Source organism: Pelophylax lessonae (assembly GCF_965119305.1).
Source record: "Pelophylax lessonae genome assembly, chromosome: 1".
NCBI classification, from domain to species: Eukaryota; Metazoa; Chordata; class Amphibia; order Anura; family Ranidae; genus Pelophylax; species Pelophylax lessonae.
In genome coordinates, this window is record NC_138768.1 from 538104941 (window position 1) to 538125557 (window position 20617).

General features: G+C 40.2%; 1 protein-coding gene across 2 annotated transcripts in view; it reads left to right on the plus strand.

Annotated features, from left to right (window-relative positions):
- ANTXR2 (ANTXR cell adhesion molecule 2) overlaps nucleotides 1-20617 on the plus strand; it is a 370587-nt gene that overhangs the window by 230730 nt on the left and 119240 nt on the right. The window lies entirely within an intron of this gene.

The window sequence follows — 20617 nt, forward strand, 5'->3', positions numbered from 1 at the left end:
CAAATTAATAAGTCAAAGTGTTTCTTTTTTTTCTTTGTGTGTGTATAATTCATACTCATTGATATTTGAAAATAATTTGTCTTGCTTTTCATAAGTGTGCATTTAATATATAAACTTGTTTTGAAAGCCAGCATTTAACTGCACTAACATGACAGCAGATTAGTGTTTCTATAGTAGCAGCTGGAATTTTGAGCAGAGATCACGTATCCCAGGACTAGTTTGATAATGCTAATGAACCAGTAGACAATTTGCAAGCTATTCGCTGCCACTCGGGTCAAGGGAGTAGAAAACAACAAACAACACACATGCACATACTCCGTCAGAGAATTCATTAAAACCTCTCTTGTCCTCTAGGCCTGTTAACATGTGTAAATTAACACATTTAGGCTCTAATGACCATAATTTATTATAATATATTGCAGCCTAGCTGTGTAACTTATGCAACATTCCGTTTTCAGGAAGTGTCACAAATAATAGGTTTGGAAAAATTAATAATACCTACACATTTTAAATTCTAAATATATCTAAACAGAATTTAAAGACTCACAACACTTGTTTAATGTTTTGTAAATTCCTAAATTAAATATAGACATATACTTTGAATATAGAAATGGGAAACTTTCAGGAAATGAGTGTAAAATGTAAAGACATCTTGATACTGATAATTATTATTATTTAAGAAATATTGATCAATTTAGTAAAAAAAGATAATAAAAACAGTTGTAAATATACTTGCATAATGTGAAAAAAAAAAACAGCTTGTGAGCTGTTGTTTTTGTGCACAGTAATCTAAGTGCTATAATGTAAGCTTACAGATTTGCCATTGAAGTGATCTTCTGTTCTTTGAACTTTTTATTTTCCTTCTGTTCAGATCTGGGGTCTCCAAACTATGGTCCTCCAGTTGTTTAGGAACTACAAATCCCATTATGCCTAGTCATGCCTGTGAATGTCAGAGTTTTGCGATGCCTCGTGGCGCATGTAGTGCCGCAACAGCAGGAGGGCCGTAGTTTGGAGATCTCTGGTCTAGATTATTTATTTTTATCTGGGATTAGAGTTGGTAAACTTTATTCTACAGTCAACCAACAGACTTGATAAAAACTTGAAGTTCAATTGAATCACTTATTTCTTAGGCAGTAAATATATTAAAGATAATTTAAGTGTTATTCTTAATATTTTCAACAAGTTCTTGACTAATAAATGAGTGTGTTTTTTTATATGACCAGGGATTTGTTTCTGGTCGAATGTGCCAGAACGGCTTACCTGCACCTCCGCCAAGGATAGTGAGGGAGAATAACTTTCTTTTTAATTGTAGAGAAGGTGTGATTCCCAGACCTAGAGTATTTTTTAGCTGTCATCCCTGGTAGTAGTTTTTGTTGGGTTTTGGTGCCTCAAACCAAGAAATTTGGGACTTAACCCTTTAGTGCCAGCTGCAGCCCTTACAGAGTGGAAGGTGGAGTAATATCATCTGCACTCCAACACTTCCTGAAGACTGGATGGCATGCCTCTTTTTTGGTGGCAATCGCAGCTGTGAAAACAAGCTGAGCTGTGATGTGCTAGCCTGCCTTGCTTGCTCACTTTCCTGTAAAGACATTGCTTTTTTGGTAATTTAATTATTGTCAGTGTTGCTGGATAGGGGATGTCTGGTAATGCTGCTTGAATATGGGGGCTGCTTGGCTGTCTCTTTTCTGTATATGTGGCTGTCTTATGCAGGATATGGAATGTCTCTTTGCTGAAAATGGGGGATGTTTCTTGCTGGATATGTGGGCCTATTCCTTGCTGGATATTGGGGTGTCTCTTTGCTGGATATGGGGCTTCCTCTTGCTGGATATGGGGCTGTCTATTTGCTGAATTTTTGGATGTCTCTTTGCTCTATATGGGGATGTCTCCTGATGGATATGGGGATGTCTCTTTGCTGAATATGGGGCTATCTCTAGCTGAATATAGTGGATGTCTCTTGCTGGATATATGGGCCTGTCTCTTGCTGGATTTATAGGCCTATATTTTGCTGGATATATGGGTCTGTCTTTTTGCTGAATATGGGTCTGTCTCTTGCTAGATATTGGGATGTCTCTTGTTGTATAAGGGGATGTCTCTTGCTGGGTGTAGGCCTGTCTCTTTTCAGGATATGGGGATGTCTCTTGCTGGATAGGAGCCTGTCTCTTGCTAGATATGGGAATGTCTCTTTGCTGGATATGGGAGGCTGTCTCTTGTTGGACATGGACCTGTCCCTTTGCTGGATATGGGCCTGTCTCTTTGCTGGATATGGGGATAGCTCCTTCTTGATATGTTGAATATGGGTAATGTTTATTTTTAGATCTATGGGCCTGTCTCTTATGGGATATAAGGATGTGTCTGTGCTGGATATGGGCCTGTCTCTTGCTGGGTATGGGCCTGTCTCTTTGCTGGATATGGGGATGTCTGCTGCAGGATTTGAGTCTTTTTTTGCTGGATATGGGAATGTCCCTTTGCTGGATATGGGGGATTGTCTTTTGTTGGATATGGGTGTGACGGAGGCGGGTATCAGATCCCTGCCCTTCTCACTAACTCGTGACAAAGGACCAGCCAGTCTCACACCCTTCCATCACTTACTTAACAATGCCACTCTCAGCTGCACCCTACACTGTCACCACAGACAGGAATGTTCATAGGATTTATTCTATACAGTAGCACTCTTCAAGAGACAGATTCTTTGTTAACTTGCATTAAGAGCTTAGGGACAAGGTTAACACTTTTCAAAATAAAGTTTAATAATAAAAATGTCAAAATTGGTGCAAATAAAATATTTACAGAAAAAAAGGTGTTTCAAAGAAATAGAGACACAATTCAGCAATTAGAAAAATAAGGTAGAATTGAGAAGTAAGAATACTTGCATTCAATGTCCTGGATGTTATCAGAGTTCAATCGATGAGCCAGTTGTGATCGGTTTTCAAACTTGATAGATGTTCCTTCTTTGATTTTGCCATGAGAACTCTGATAACTGAGTTTGAGTCAGCCTTTCTCTTTAATCAAAGGGGTGTTGACTGATGCCCCTAACCAATTAAAACGGAGTGGCAATGGGCTGTCCTGGGGTTATGACAATATCAGGACCTCCTTTTTCGACAGATTTATACTACTAGTTATGTCTCAAAATATGTACTGGTTACATTCTTTAAACTGATAGTTTATCATTCAGCATGTCATTTTGCATCTAGGGATACCAAATTATCACACAGGGAATATCTGACCTCTATCTTCTATTCTATATGTGATAGGATGGTTATGCATGGCCTTAATTCAATCAGTAGGATATTTCTCATACAAATATATACTTATTGTTAATGTGTCATGTTCCTGTCTGCATTTATGAATCGTGTGTGTATCTGTTAAGCTTTTTAATGAACAGCTTGGTTGAGTGCTATTTACGACTCAGTTCTGGTCATCCTTAATGCATTTGTTCAAAGTTTTACGACAGGCCTGTTGGAAGAGCAGACATCCTGCCAGATCATTTAGTGGTTTGAGTTTAGATAATGGTTCTTTTGAAGTGTAAAACCTATGCATTCCATGAGTTAATTGAGGTGGGGAGGGGGCAGAATATCACTGCATGTATATCTGGGCTGCCAGACTGTACAAAATGGTTGCTTCTGAACAAAATGGCTGCCTGCAACAGCTTTTCGTATATCCAGTGCAGGATATCATTACAATGGGCTTGTCTTTTTGCTGGATATGAGCCTGTCTCTTTGCAGGATATGGGCCTGTTGAAATCATCTGGAAGTGCCTCAGAGCTTACTTTGGCAAGCACTGGATATTTCTAAAGTTTTGTACATTTTACTGTATTGCCTTTTATTAACTAATTCCTTACAAATTACTTGTACAGGTCCCATATTATACTTTGTTCCCTGTTTTTCAAAGGGGACAGTGCTGAGAGCTATTTAGGTGTGGAGACAAGAGACATTCCTAAGAGGTGGCTTTAGCGGTGGGTATGGGCGGAGACAGGCGTTACCTGGGGGGGGGGGTTAGCTCCTGCACCCTTTTACTGAGAAAAAAAGCCCTGGATTTGACCCCTATCATTTTAACAGTCATGATAGGAAACCAACTCAGAGTGATGATGTGCATTTTTAGCCTTTTCATGGCTACCTACATAACCCAATATATCGCTCCCCCAAGACCACCTACCAGAATCCCTCCTCTTGCTAATTCACAGCTCCCTTGGATGTGTTGTAAACAGCAACTGTGCTGAATCCTCCTGTGATTATAGTGAAATCTGAAGAATCCCAAACTGTGTGGATGGCATTGGTGCTGAACACAATGCTACCTTTCATTTTCTACAAAATTCCCAAGTAGGTAACAAGGCTGTTTGAAATCGAAATGTAAAATCTGTCTGGGCTTAAGCAGCCATGCTTAAAGTAGTATTAAAATGTTTTCCTTAAATCACATAAAATAACATGACTCACATGCATTTTAAAGTAGATAACATGACTCACGTGCATTTTAAAGTAGAACTAAAGGCAATACTTTTAATTTTCGGTAGAGTAAAGTGACTGTCAGTGTCCCTATTGGAAGGTTCCCCCTCTATTCTGGGTACAACTCAAATTTTTAGTTCCTTTTTTAAATTTCATTTTCTTTGATAAAATGGCAATGTTTGATAATGGCAAACAGGAAAAATAGAGACATTTATTCTCCTTAACAAGAACACAGATAGCAATAAAAACCTGACAGGTTAATCATTTTGGTTTTCTTTTTCTTTTTTTTATATTTTTTATAATTTCCTTCACTTAGCTTCATTTCTCAATTTCTCAAAAGTACCCTGGCTGCTATATTCCCATTCTCTCTGTGCCCCCTTTGTAGCCAGGGCCTATGGAATCCTGTATGAGTATCTGCAACATACGCATTCGCGCTCTGTGCTACAGATTTACCCACAGAGCATTGCACACAAAACCAGTGTGAGAAGGCTATACATACTTTGATTAGATCAGGTGGCTAGAGATTAACAGCAATCACTTATGACCTGTTCTATCATACATCCAGATTTAAGAGTACCCGCAACAACAGAGTATTACCCACTCCCAATCATGACTCCACTTGTTGCCTAATTAGCACTAGGTAGATACACTATATTAATAAAAGTATTGGGTCTCCTGCTTTTACATGCACATGAAGTTTAATGGCATCCCAGTCTTTGTCTGTAGGGTCCAATATTGAGTTGGCCCACCCTTTGCAGCTATAACAGTTTCAACTCTTATGGGAAGGCTATCAACAAGATTTATATCTATGAGAATATTTGACCATTCTTCCAGAAGCGCATTTGTGAGGTCAGGCGCTGATGTTGGACAGAAGGCCTGGCTCGCAGTCTGTGCATTAATTCATCCCAAAGGTGTTCTATCGGGTTAGGGTCAGGACTCTGTGCAGGCTAGTCAAGTTCCTCCACCAGAAACTCGCTCATCTGTTTCTTTATGGACCTTGCTTTGTGCACCTGTGCACAGTCATGTTGGAACAGGAAGTGCCAACCCCAAACTATTCCCTCAAAGTTGGGAGCATTAAATTGTCCAAAATGTCTTGGTATGCTGATGCCTTAAGAGTTCCCTTCACTGGATCTAAGGGGCCAAGCCCAAACCCTAAAAATCAACCCCACAGAGTCTTGACCTAAACCTGATAGAACACTTTTGGGATGAATTAGAGCACAGACTGTGAGCTAGGCCTTCTCTACAAGCCTCTCCAGCCTTCCCAAAAGAGTTGAAGCTGTTATAGCTGCAAAGGGTGGGCCAATTCAATATTTAACTCTACAGACTAAGACTGGGATGCCATAAGAGTTCATGTGCGTTTAAAGGTAGGAGTGCCAATACTTTTGATTTTCTAGCGCATGTCTTACCATAGCGTTTTCTGAAACATTACAGGTGATATGTTCTGACTTACGGAAAAGAAGATGTATTTAAACTGGTAATATCGTCCTTGTTTTGACACAATAAGTGCCATTTTCTGGTATGTTAATTAGCTGTGCATAATTTACACAGAATTAGGCACATCATTTCGCACCATTTCTACCTTTCAATAAAAAAGCAAAAATCTGCTATTAATTGTTTAATGCATAGAATGTGTGTGCCTCTGAAAAAAAAATCAAAAGGTTGCCTAACATATTTCAAATTGGTCCTTGTCCATATTATAAAGCAGTAAAACTTAGCAGTGCCATTTCAATTGGTTTGTAAGATTAAGGGTGATGACAAGCAGATGCTCTCTTGCTACAAGTTTTTCTGATCTTTACCCTAAATGTGAGATGAGGAAACAGGGAAATATCTGTTACTCGTTTAGTAGCATTCTGTTTCCTGCTATTATAAGCTGTAGGCTACTAGAAACAAGTAGACACTTTTTTTTATATTTGCTAGTGACAGAACTGTTTAAATATACCTCAGTTCTGACTCAGTTTCTGAATCCAGGAATAATGCATTAGTGCCCATTTCCTCCACAGCATCATTATAATTAATACACAATAACACAATAAGAATTATGGTTCACTGAAGTGAATCATTTTCCTTTGTTTCTGCTTTGGACCTGTTTAGGTATGATGTGCTTAGCAGTGGGAGTGGTTGGCCACACAAGTTTTAATCTTGCTCATGTGCATGACTACTAAAATGGTATGACTTCTACAGTAAGGTGTTCTTCACAGAAAGTATCAGTTTTTTCGGGAACTGAATTGTAGTTATAGTATATGGAAAATTTGAATGCAGATAATTCCTAAAGAAATTCTTCCCCAAAGCTGCATCAAAAACAGACTTATGCTAGACTTATACTACAAGAAACAGTAGCACTAACACTGTGGATTTGTTTATTTGAGCATGCAGACATACATATAGGAATTAATTTACTTGCACAAATTGTATACTAAGTGAGATCTGCAGCGCTGCTTTATAAAGTAAATTCTAAAATACTATACACTTTTTCGCTCAGCAAGCATTGCTTCACTGCCCAACTCCTTCTTTTTTTTTTTTTTTTTGGAATTACTTTATTTATTTATTTTTTTTCCAAAAGACTTTATTTTACCCTAAGTTGCATTGTGAAAACCGGTCAAAGGTATTGCATGATACAGTGGTATAAGTAGGCAGATATCCCAGACATCATCAGTACTACGAAGTCAGCTCAATGAATAGGAGCATACAAGATAGGAGTTTCAATTCATTAAATTATAAGCAAAACTGAGAGGGTGCAGTGGTAGGTATCTCCAGTGTTTCCAACCTATATAGAGAAGCCCTAACTTAGAAATGCAGCCATGTTGAATATAAAGTAAAAAATTCCAGAAGAGGTGACCCCTTGGCCAGTATAGCCCAATAAGGGAGTAAAGACTAAATGACAGGATTAGTAAGTAAGTGAAGAAGGAGGAGGATAGCAAGCAGAAATTAGAGAAACAAAGGCAAGTGCCCTAAACAGGAGGGAGAGTGAAGGAGATGAGAAGAAGCCAAAGAGAGACATTAAGAACTAGGAAGGTAAATTCTCTCACCTGGGACCTCACAATAAAAAGTCTCCTAGAAAATCAGCCCGGTTTATGAGACCTGTAGATCATCTGTGTAAACAAAATATTGCAACGGTCTTAAGGATCACAAAAAGACTCCTAGCTGTTATAAAAGGGTAGCCGTAAAGTCTTCCATGTCCCTGAGGTCATTGATTTCAGAGAATCAGAGAGACATTAAGAGTGGGTGCACAGACCTCCAACATATGGGAATGCACATATTGGCAGCATTTAGTAACTGCATGGTAAGAGAGGCCTTGTATTTTTAAATGGGTCATTGCATGAGGTGCAGCAGGCATGCCTCGAGGTTATCCAATAAATCAACATGAGTCAGGTGTTTGATGGTACTAGCCACCACTTGCCAAAATGGTCAAATTTTCTGTCAATCCCAGAAAATGTGTAACATCATACCTAGTCTGACGCCACATTACCAGCAAGTATGAGGTACCTGCGGAAAGATACAATGCAGGATCCTGGGCACCCTATATCACCTAGTGGATATTATAATTGGTCTCTTGGACCTTAGTGGCTATGTAGGATTTCTGAGCAAAATGGAGAATTTTCACACAGCGATTCCCACTTAGAGAGGAAGGCAGGGGTAAAATCTGTCGCTGGTGGAATCAAGGCACCATAAATGGTAGAAAGGTTATGGCAAATTGGTTCCCTCCTATGGTAAATATTATTATCATATAGGATTTATATAGCACCAACAGTTTATGCAGCGCTTTACAACTTGAGGGTAGACAGTAAAAATACAATACACTTTAATACAGTAGGAATCAGAGGGCCCTGCTCGTTAGAGCTTACAATCTAAGAGGGAGGGTCAAGAGATACAAGAGGTAATAACTGTGGGGGATGGGCTGATGGAGAAAATAAAAGTACAGTTGTTAGGTGGTTGCCAGATAGGTTTCTCTGAAGAGATCTGTTTTCAGGGATCGTCTGAAAGTGGACAAAGTAGGAGATAATCAGACAGATTGGGGTAGAGCATTCCAGGGGATCGGAGAGGCTTGGGAGAAGTCCTGGAGGTGAGCATGGGAAGAGGTTACAAGGGAGCTAGAGAGCAGGAGGAACAAAGAGAATGAGTTGGTTGGTATTTTGAGACCAGGTCAAATATTCTCCAGTTCCGTGAGCTGATGGCAGACGCCCAGAAGATGGGGGCCCAACTCCTTTTCTGTGCAGAAATTATATAATTTCTAATTTTGAAAACAAAAATCTTTTAATTCTAGAGGCTCATGGACACACATCCAGACACTTTTCGAAAAGTGTGTTATACCTAGTCATCAAATATGATGACTCTCTACTAGATCCAGATAGTTATCACATCTCCTGGGCCTAGCAGTGGTATGAACTAGACAGAAGAACACATTTTTTCATATATCCATCTGTTTCTAAATTGCATAGGAAACAGTGTCAATCTCTAATAAGTTTTGATGGAATTATGTATTTACATTTCAGAATTATCATAGTACTTATGTTTTAAAATTAACTATAGCAACATAATCAGTAAACACAATTTTGGGCAGCACTTTTTGCCAAGGAGATTCTAAGACAGGAAAAGCCCACTAACAAATTAAATGCATACATTTCCCTGCAGATGAATGTGTGATGAAAGCAAGGTGATGAAAGTGTCCTACAATCTCAAAAAAGCTATTCTTAAATAATCTCAAGTAGATCTATCATGTGAAATGAAAATCATACATTCGGTTGACTACATTTTGAATAACTTTCATAAAATTAGACCACATGGATTAATAACTTCCCCCATTTTAAATGGAACTAGAGCCTAAAGCTGCCCATATATGGTTCAGTTTTTTTCCGTTCAGCCAGTGCGTTGAACCAAAAAAATGACCCGATTACCCCATCCACACATTTGAGATGGATAAAGGAATCTTTCCCATTGTGTCATTGTATTCTGACAGCGGATAGACGTTCCCAGTGTCAGAATACAATGCACTCTAATAGCCACGGCACTGATCGAGCGTCTTTTTTCCAACAGAGTGGTTGTACAGAAGTTGATCAGTAGATTGACTTCTGTTCACCCACAGTGGCCATACCGAAATTCAGCAGGTGCCTGCAGAACCAGATAAATTTCGATCCATGTATGGCCAGGCTAACAACAAAAGGAGGCTTAGAGATGGAAGACCGAATAAGGGCTCATTTACACTTGCTATGACTTTAAGGGCTCGTTTACACTTGCTTCAAAACGGGGGATTTGACACACTTTTTTAAAGCAATTTTAATGTCAATCAAAGCACCTGTCACTAAATAAAATGGTAAGCCTACAGTCCTGTTCACACATTGTATTTGTTTTGCTTAAAAAATTATACCCCATGCCACTTTGTTGGTGCTTCAAAGCATCTCTAAAGCCTTTATAGAAGTCTATGACAATGCTCACTAACAGCATTTGCAGCTTTTGAGAGTTTTTTTTGTTCAGAGCTAGCTTCGCTTTGTTTTGGAGGTATTGCAGGTATGAGATATCTCAGGATGCACTGGGAAACCAACAAGCGAACCAGAAAGACATCATCAGCAGTCACTTTCGGTTCATGTGTATATATTCTGGGAGTGTCTGGTGCAGATGTCACATCTAGTGTGCAGTGTGGAGCAGCAGGAAGGTGAGCTGGGTGCAGAGCAACTGGCAGATGGTACGCGCGGTGTGCAATATGGGAACACTGTAGCAGAAGTTGAGCAGGGATTGGTATCCCCACTAAGTAGATCCCCAGCTCATTAGTAACCGTGTTCAGCAGATCCCCAGCTTCTTAGTACCCTCATTGAGCAGATCCTCAGCTTTTTTTGTACCCTCATTAAGCAAATCCCATGCTCAATAGTACCCACAGCTCTGATGATGCCTCACTGAGTAGTACCCCTAGCTTTCCTGATCCCCTGTTCAGCAGTAAACCCCAGCTCTGCTGATCCCCCACTCAGTAGTAACAGCCAGCTCATCATGTGGTTTGCTGATCCTCCTCTTTCTCCGGTCTCCGCTTACCTTCCACTATATTGCTCCCATGCTGCCCACCACGTAAAACATCTGCTAGTTTCTTCTTGTCCCCCAGCTCTACTGATCCTCTGCCATTAAGTCCTTTTCTCTCGGGTCTCCGCTCACCTTCTGCTATAGTGTTCCCATGTTGCACACCCACATGTGCAATCTTCTGGTTGTTCTGCTCCAGTCCAGACCCCACTTACCTTCCTGCTGCTCCATGCTGCACAGCAGATTTCAAGTCTGCACCAGGCAATTCCAGAATATATACACATGAACTGGAAGTGACTGCTGATGGCATTTTTCCAATTTCCTTGTTGGTTTCCCAGTGCATCCTGTGATATCTCATACCTGCTATACCTCCAAAACAAAGCAAAGCTAATGCTGAATAAAAGCCCCTCAAAAGCCTCAAGTGCTGTAAACGAGCATTGTCATAGACGTCTATGGAGGCTTTGGATACAATTTGAAGCACCTAGAAAACTACAAGCCTGTTTCACACGGACTTCAGCTTGGATAAGTGCAGCATGAACAGCAAGCTTTAATGAAACTTTCAGCAAGCTTTTGGCAATCTGCAACAGCTTTTTCTGAGCCTTTAAAGCATCCTTCAGCTCCTGTTTGAAAATGAATACACAGATCTTAATAGAAGTGCTGATTGTCACTTTAAACAAGCAGGTTAGTGGGCTTCAGCATGCTTTTAACAAGCTTCAAGTAGTGCTGAAGCCTGCTAGCAGCTTGTTTAAAGTGGCAATCAGCTCTCCCATTTGGATCTGTGTTCAACATTTACAAACTGAAGCTGACTGGCACTTTAAAAGCTTCATCAATGTTTACTGAAAGTTCTGAACATGGTTTATAAAAACTTGCTGTTCACACTGCTCTTATACAAGCTGAAGCCTGTGTGAAACAGGCCATATGGGGTAAGTTTTTTTGAAGTGAAGCAAAGCAAACACAACAATGTGAACAGAACTGTAAGGTAACCATTTTATTTATTGACAGGAGCATTGATTGGCATTTAGAGTGCTTTAAAAAAGTGTTTCCAGTGCCACATTTTGAAGCAAGTGTAAACAAGCCCTAATTGTTTTGCCAAACGAATTAGCAAAACAGACGTTTGCCCAAATCCCCCCCAGCAACCCCCCCCCCCCACCCTCGGCTATGAGGAAAGACTACAAGCACTGAACTTATTCTCTCTGGAGTAGAGAGGATTTAGAGGGGATATTATATCAATATACAAATACTGTACTGGTGATGACCCTAGCATAAGGAACAAACTTTTTAGAGAAAGGGAATATAATAAGACATGTGGCCACTCACTAAAACTAGAGGAGAAACAGTTTAACCTTAAAATACGTAAGGGGTTCTTCACTGTCAGAGCAGTAAGGATGTGGAATTCTCTTCCACAAGCAGTGGTATCAGCAGGGTGCATCGATAGTTTCAAAAAACTATTAGATGGGCACCTTAAAGACCACAACATACAGGGGTATTCAATGTATGGTTAACAGAAAACACACACACACACACATCATAGGTTGAACTGGATGGACTGATGTCTTTTTTCAACCTCACAAACTATGTAACTATGTATGTAATAAGGGGCTTTAGGCAGAAATTGTCACATTTGTAACCCACCTGCACACTGTTCTTATTCTAATCTGAAATAGCCTGGTTGGATTGTTAGGGTGGCCTGGAAGAAGAAATCTCATTGAAACATCTTAGTTCAGTCTGTCTCACATTGGACCAAGTTCATGTAGCACTTTGTTCTGTCCTTCTAGGTAGTGCTGATGATGAGCTAGCATTAAAAACAGCATGCACACTCCCCCCTTCACTATTGCTCTACCATGTAGCTGACAAGGAGATGAATATGTAATGAGCACTGAAAGACAGTGCTTGTCCTGGGCACCAGGGAGACAAGGGCTGTCACTAGGAATGTGGGGGGTTGGGGGCATCCCAAGACAAGCTCTGATTGTCCTCTCCACCCATGCACTTTCAGTAAAGAACAAGGCAGAGCACAAACCTGCTCCATTGTGAGGTGTTCTATGGGCAGCTCCCACAACTCATCAGTGTAACTCATATCAATTTCATTGATGTCAGTGCATGGGGCAGGCATTCCCAACAGGTTTGACCACTAAATAGATTTAAAAAAAAAATGCAGAACACAGTCCTGCTAGTGGTGGACTTTAAAGGCACTCACATAAATATTTTTTATAAAATATAGTAATTATTTTGACATCATTAAAATTATGGTAAACACCATATAAATACATTTACACAGCAATACAAAAGTGCATGTTGAAGATAAACTCGTGGCATATCGTTTCACCTCTATAATAAACTTTTCACAAGAGGTAGATAAATGCATGTAGTTGGTCGACCCGTTTCGCTTTCTGCTTTTTCAAGACCAGCCACGAATATGTCAAATTTATTTTATTTATTATTTTATTTATTTCAGGTACTTATATAGCGCTGTCAATTTACGCAGCGCTTTACATTTACATTGTACATTCACATCAGTCCCTGCCCTCAAGGAGCTTACAATCTAATCACATACATACACAGTAGGGCCAATTTTTTTTTTTTTATACAGGATCCAATTAACCTACCAGCATGTCTTTGGAGTGTGGGAGGAAACCGGAGTACCCGGAGGAAACCCACGCAGGTACAGGGAGAACATGCAAACTCCAGGCAGGTAGTGTCATGTTTGGGATTCGAACCAGTGACCCTCTTGCTGCTAGGTGAAAGGGCAAACCACTACACCACTGTGCTGCCCAAATGCAACTAATTATGAAATTCTCATTTTTTTCAATGTTATATATAGAGTTATACCCTTGTTGCCACTCGTCCCCTGTCCTATGTGCTCGCCCCGCAGGCGTTTTGGACTCGGCCTGTGTCTCAAGTGTGAAAGTGACGATCATTTTGAATCCAATGCATTAATATTGAGAAAATGTCTGTATTGCAACAATGTTTTGTAAATGTGTATAACTAATGACATTATTTGTTTTCATAATTAGTTGCATTTGGCATATTTGTGGCTGGTCTTGAAGAACCAGAAAGCAAAACGCGTTGACCAACTACATGCATTTATCTACCTCTTGTTTGAAGTGTATTATAGAAGCGTAATGATATGCCACAAGTTTATATTCAACATGCTCTTTTGTATTGCTGTGTAAATCTATTTATACGGTGTTTACCATAATTTTAATGATGTCAAAATAAATACTATATTTTATATAAAATATTTATGTGAGTGCCTTTAAAGCCCACCACTAGCAGGACTATGTTCTGTAATCTTTTTTTTCTTTAGTATATCAGGATGTGGCACAGGTCAATGTCCTATTTTTTTCCCCACTAAATAGATATTTTTGGCAACTGAGCTATGTCTGGTACCAACATTAGTAATACCCAAAAACCAGGCTTCTATTAGGAGAGAAGAGATGATGGAAAACAATATCTAAACTAAAGAAGGGATTTCTCCACAATTCAGTTCCAATTCAGTGGAAATATATGTACAGATATTTAGTCACAAATATGTGGATCAGTATTTATTTATTAAAGATCACGAGAATTCTTCTTTAGTTGAAGGAGATTTGACTAAACAATAGGCATTTAATTGTAGTTATCCAGTTGTCTGAGGCAGATGTGTCCAATTCAGACATTGAGGGGTTGATTTACTAAAACTGGGGAGTACAAAATGTAATGCAGCTGTGCATGGTAGCCAATCAGCTTCTAACTTCAACGTTTTCAATTACGCTTTGACAAAAAAAAAACTTGAAGCTGATTGGTTTATATGCAGAGCTGCACCAAATTTTGCACTCTCCAGTTTTAGTAAATCAACCCAGACAAAACCAGATTTATGGGCTGTATAGGGTACCGTGTGCATGTGCAAGTACCATATAAGTTGGAAGATGCCACCATTATGCAATTACATCTGTCATCCAGTCAGTTAAGTATCTGAATGGATATTTTTTAACAATCAGCAGCCCATTGAGGTGAATGAGCAGCCTTATGCTGTCACATAACAAACACGCAACAAAAGCATATAATGCATCACACAGGTGTGAATAGGTCCTAAGAGTTGGAGGCTTCTAAGCTGGAGGAACAGACAGGTGTATAATAATAGGAAAAAAAGTGAAAAAAAGTACAAGTGCGTGATGTTGTGTACTGTAGTCAAGGAAGCAGAACAACTTTAAAGTGCTTCTAAATATATACCATAACAAGAAGTGGAACAAACTTGTACAGAGAATTGACTTTGCTACACGTCTAACATTTGTAAATAGTGTCAACTATAGGCCAGAGGCATGAGCACCACATATTCTCTTCATAATAAAAAAGATGTTTTATTCACACTATTGAAAAATACACACACAACAATTTAAATAACTACAGTATAACACAAAACAGTACTGCGCATTTTAATTACACCACATAATCCTTGGCCAACACAGGAGTATTTCTGATTCTATGGATATGCCAAGGCAGTTCAAGTTCCTAGTCGGTTTTTTGGTCGTTATCAGTACAAAAGGAACCTCGTCCCCCCCCCAAAGTATATGGATTTTTAAGGCACTACAAAAGGAAAACTCAAGCATAAAAAATATGACTTTTACTATTTATTTCATCATACACATATTTAAAAACCTTTAACATATGTAAAACACTTAAAATCCCAGTCCCAAAAAGGTGACTTAGCCATATTCTCCAAATTTAACGGCCACACTTTTTAGCAATAATCTCTGTGGATTTATTGAGCATAGGTTTGCAGGTTTCCAGTACACCATATTTCAGAGTAGCAAGCTCATGTTATGTTATCACTGTATGATAATAACATTTATAAAGACAAAGTTCTTCTGCTGAAGCTCCACAGTGTTGCAGAGTGGTATCCCCAACATGTCTCACAGCTAGCAAGCCTGCTTCCTCAGGGGTATAATAATGAGAGATCTATAACAAATTGAGTATTTGTTAGCTGTTAGTAGATGTCATATCATGTCATAGTTATGATTCAGAAAGGCATGCCTTCCAGTAGACACTAACAGCATGCCACTCTCAACATAATAAACGTGATCTTGAATATGTCTTCAGAATGGTCTCTTAATTTTCCCTAAATAAAATGCTCTGCAAACGTAGTTCATCAGATAGACTACTCTCACAGTCTGATCGCCTATATCAGAAATGATAATTGTTTCACCTTCCCATGTCCAGGAGCACTGCGCATATAAACCACATCTATATGTACCTTTCTTAGTGCATAAAGCACTTCTGTCTCCACCCGCATAATGGCTATACACCAGCTGATCCCTGATACATCTGCTGCATCTGTATGCCACCTCAAGATGGTCACAAAAAATACTTAGCCACTATATCATTACTGGTAAGTAGGTTCCAGTTTTTCAGTATAATTTGCTTCTTTTAAAACAGGTAACTAGCTTAACTCTATTTGAGCCACTACAATACCAAAGTTTAAAGATAAGCACACCAGGGCACATGCTTGGTGGCTGATGATGGCGGACTCTGTGATCCGTATGGGCAAAATCGGGCAGCAGAAATCATTCTACAAGCTTGCCAACGTCCCAAGGCCTACCTGCATGGAGAAATTAGTCACGTGCTCTGTATCCCCGGTCTCGAGTGATCCTGCTCCCCCGGCATCTTGAACCACCAACTACCCAAATCAAATGATTGAGGTAAATCATCCACCCACTGCACAAATTCACTCCCTCCAGCATGCCTAACGGTAGACATATTGGATGCAAAGCTGCACACACTTCTGCAGAATACAAAGTATATCCCACACTATAGCTAGTGAAGTGAGAAAAATAGCACAAGAGCTGAGGGGGGAGATTGCATTAGTGGAGGAGAGAACAGATCCTTTAGAAACTAAATTTGACCTGGTGCAATAAGTTCAAGTATTAGAGGAAAACAATCATACTTCAAAAACAACAAATCTCACAGCTTTAATCTCAACAAGAAGATTTAGAAAAAAAGGGAAAGAAGGCAAAACCTTGGTATCAATGGAGTCCCATAGTCAGTAGGCGATGCACAATTATGGTAATACCTACTGGGCCTCTTTATCACACTGACCTCTACAGTACTAGAAATTGATTTGCGATTGGACTGTGCTCATCGCTCTCTGGCTCCTAAACCATCAGCTGGAGCCAAACCCAGAGACATCATAGTCAGGTTCCACTACTGTGATAGCAAGGGATCTCTTCTAAACTCCACACGCAATAAATCCACCATCAATTATAAAGCTGAAAAGCTGAAAATCTTCAGTGACCTTTCCCTGATTACATTAGTGAAGCAATGCTCACTTTGCCCTATGACCCTCTATCTACAAAATCATTTCATAATTTATTGTTGGGGTTTCCCCTTCAAGCTCACAGTAACCAAAGATGACACGCAGCACCATATCCGTGATATCCAAGAGGGTGAAGCTTTCTTATTAAACTTGGGCGAACAACCCCTCCCTGAAGAAGCTCTGATGACACCTATTCCATGTCCGAGACCCCCAACCACTCCAAGCAAGATCTGGACACCAGCTAAAACCAAGATGAAGACCGGACTTCCAATCCCACAACACACCCCAACCTCCTGTCTGTCCGCAGGCAACTGAAAGGCCTTCTTTTCTATTATGATCATTTGGAAGGACCCAACGTGAAATATTAGCTATGTATAAAGAAAAAACGCCAAGCCTAAATTGCCAGTAGACCCTGCAAGCTTTCACCACATCCCTGTTTAGACATAGGAGGAAGAGATAGAGGTATGACACACCCTACGGACTCTCAATTGAGCCCCAAAGAGACCGTATAGTAGGGGTGTGAACCAAAAAATGGGATTTTGAAGGTGGAGCTTGCTAAGGTGTATAGTAGATAAATAATAATGAGACAAAAAATAATAAAATAACAAAGTTTTATTACAGTGTCCTTATAAAAACAATCACAAAAAGTGATAATAGTTCAGTGCATAAAGATACATAGTATACAAGGAACCATAGTTGTGTGGTTAGGGCCACTTGTGTCCGACATGTTTCGCCATCAGGCTTCCTCTGGGACATTACAAGCTGGTGACCTCAACACAGGTTCTAAATATAAACAGTATACAGTCAGTTAAGCATGATAATTATAACATTTGTACGATTATTGATATATTTAGGATTTGAGGCTCACCAAACGTTGTATCTAAAACATTGCACATGCATCCATATACCAAGGATCTCCGCCGTATCTCCAATGGTGGGTAAAGCACCCTGGACTAAGGAAGTCCAGCCAGGTCTGACCTCACTATAGTGACAGGGACCGGACCGGGCTATGTCGAATCACAGCATATCTAAAAGGATCAATACTTTGTAAAGAAAAAGAAAAATTCATCACCAATAATCCCAGAATATAATTGGGAAAAGAGGCTGTAAGTATCACAAGATTAGTCTCCAATAGCAAGGCCTTAGAAGTGGGAAGGGTAGTAAAAGGAAATGATGGCCAAAGATCAAGGAGAATAAAAGACTCCATGACCAAGAGATACAAAGATTGTAGTGTGTACCATAGATAAACAAGCAGGGTGAGTGCCCATATTATATAGATAGGGGCAGATCATGCCAAAGACCACATAAAGTGCAGATAGATATCACATGTTAAGGTGTGACAGAATGCCTAAAAAGGGTTAATTAAGGAATCTCCTTAATTGTGTGTCTATAAGAGAGCATTTGAAAATGAGCATATAGTGTGATATCGGAAGAACCAGGTCTATATTAGGGAATAGCAAAAAGAGAATCAAAGATGTGAAGTAGCGTGCCAAACAGCAAAGAGTAGCAGAGAGTCCCACATAGAGCCGTGCAATCGAGAGATCCAGTTGATGGGAGGCTTACCTTGGATATTGAAATCGAGTGGTAACACAAGCAGCGCCACTGTAGTCGTGACCTGTTTGTACCACGCTGCGTTCGGCATTTTATGCACGGTCCCACCGGAAGTGATGAGGTACCTCGTGACCTCCGACTGATCACTTCCGGTGCGGGCGCCATCTTGCGGTCCTAACCGCGCCTGCGCCAAGAGAGAAGGCGGGATCAGGCGGGTCAGGGCGCTACACATCCGCCATGAAAAAAGGGGGCGGACTCGGGGAGTAACGTGGGAGGAGAAGAATGGACAAAAATCTCACAACACCACCCCCGGCTTGGCGCCCGAATCCCAGTCAAAGAACGCTTTTGTTCTTTGACTGGGATTCGGGCGCCAAGCCGGGGGAGGTGTTGTGAGATTTTTGTCCATTCTTCTCCTCCCACGTTACTCCCCGAGTCCGCCCCCTTTTTTCATGGCGAATGTGTAGCGCTCCGACTCGCCTGATCCCGCCTTCTCTCTTGGCGCAGGCGCGGTTAGGACCGCAAGATGGCGCCCACACCGGAAGTGATCAGTTGGAGGTCACGAGGTACCTCATCACTTCCGGTGGGACCGTGCATAAAATGCCGAACGCAGCGTGGTACAAACAGGCCACGACTACAGTGGCGCTGCTTGTGTTACCACTCGATTTCAGTATCCAAGGTAAGCCTCCCATCAACTGGATCTCTCGATTGCACGGCTCTATGTGGGACTCTCTGCTACTCTTTGCTGTTTGGCACGCTACTTCACATCTTTGATTCTCTTTTTGCTATTCCCTAATATAGACCTGGTTCTTCCGATATCACACTATATGCTCATTTTCAAATGCTCTCTTATAGACACACAATTAAGGAGATTCCTTAATTAACCCTTTTTAGGCATTCTGTCACACCTTAACATGTGATATCTATCTGCACTTTATGTGGTCTTTGGCATGATCTGCCCCTATCTATATAATATGGGCACTCACCCTGCTTGTTTATCTATGGTACACACTACAATCTTTGTATCTCTTGGTCATGGAGTCTTTTATTCTCCTTGATCTTTGGCCATCATTTCCTTTTACTACCCTCCCACTTCTAAGGCCTTGCTATTGGAGACTAATCTTGTGACACTTACAGCCTCTTTTCCCAATTATATTCTGGGATTATTGGTGATGAATTTTTTTTTTTCTTTACAAAGTATTGATCCTTTTAGATATGCTGTGATTCGACATAGCCCGGTCCGGTCCCTGTCACTATAGTGAGGTCAGACCTGGCTGGACTTCCTTAGTCCAGGGTGCTTTACCCACCATTGGAGATACGGTGGAGATCCTTGGTATATGGATGCATGTGCAATGTTTTAGATACAACGTTTGGTGAGCCTCAAATCCTAAATATATCAATAATCGTACAAATGTTATAATTATCATGCTTAACTGACTGTATACTGTTTATATTTAGAACCTGTGTTGAGGTCACCAGCTTGTAATGTCCCAGAGGAAGCCTGATGGCGAAACATGTCGGACACAAGTGGCCCTAACCACACAACTATGGTTCCTTGTATACTATGTATCTTTATGCACTGAACTATTATCACTTTTTGTGATTGTTTTTATAAGGACACTGTAATAAAACTTTGTTATTTTATTATTTTTTGTCTCATTTTTATTTATCTACTATACACCTTAGCAAGCTCCACCTTCAAAATCCCATTTTTTGGTTCACACCCCTACTATACGGTCTCTTTGGGGCTCAATTGAGAGTCCGTAGGGTGTGTCATACCTCTATCTCTTCCTCCTGTGAAATATTAGCTGACAGTTCTTTATATCCTACGCAGGATACCTACATTTTCCCATTAGGATCATTTTCAGAAATAGTCTTGATGATATACTCCTTGAGTATTGAAAGGCTAAGAGGACTAGTGAAAAGCGACCATCCTCTTTCCGACCTCCATTGCTACCCCAATCAATCCAAGGTACGCACCATGGATTCCTAAGCTTGTTCAGGCTTTTTATCTTTTTATTTACTGTTTTGTTTTTTCTGTTTTGGACCCAAAGGCCCTCCCTAGGCCTACTCCTTTCTTGCAGTTGTTTTTTGAACTACTCCGACAGACATGTTACACATTTAAAAACTTTTTGGTTATATTTTGTTCAGTTACAGTTTGATATTATTTTTGTTTTCTCAACCTGCTATTTTTGGATGCTCCTAATTGTTATTGTACAATGTCTTTACCTATTTACTCATGCGATGTTAAAGGGTGGAATTTTTTGCGGAAACTGTGGCTGGCCCTGAGGGAATTCTGCCAATCTCAAGCTAATGTGATCCTCATCCAAGAAACTCACTT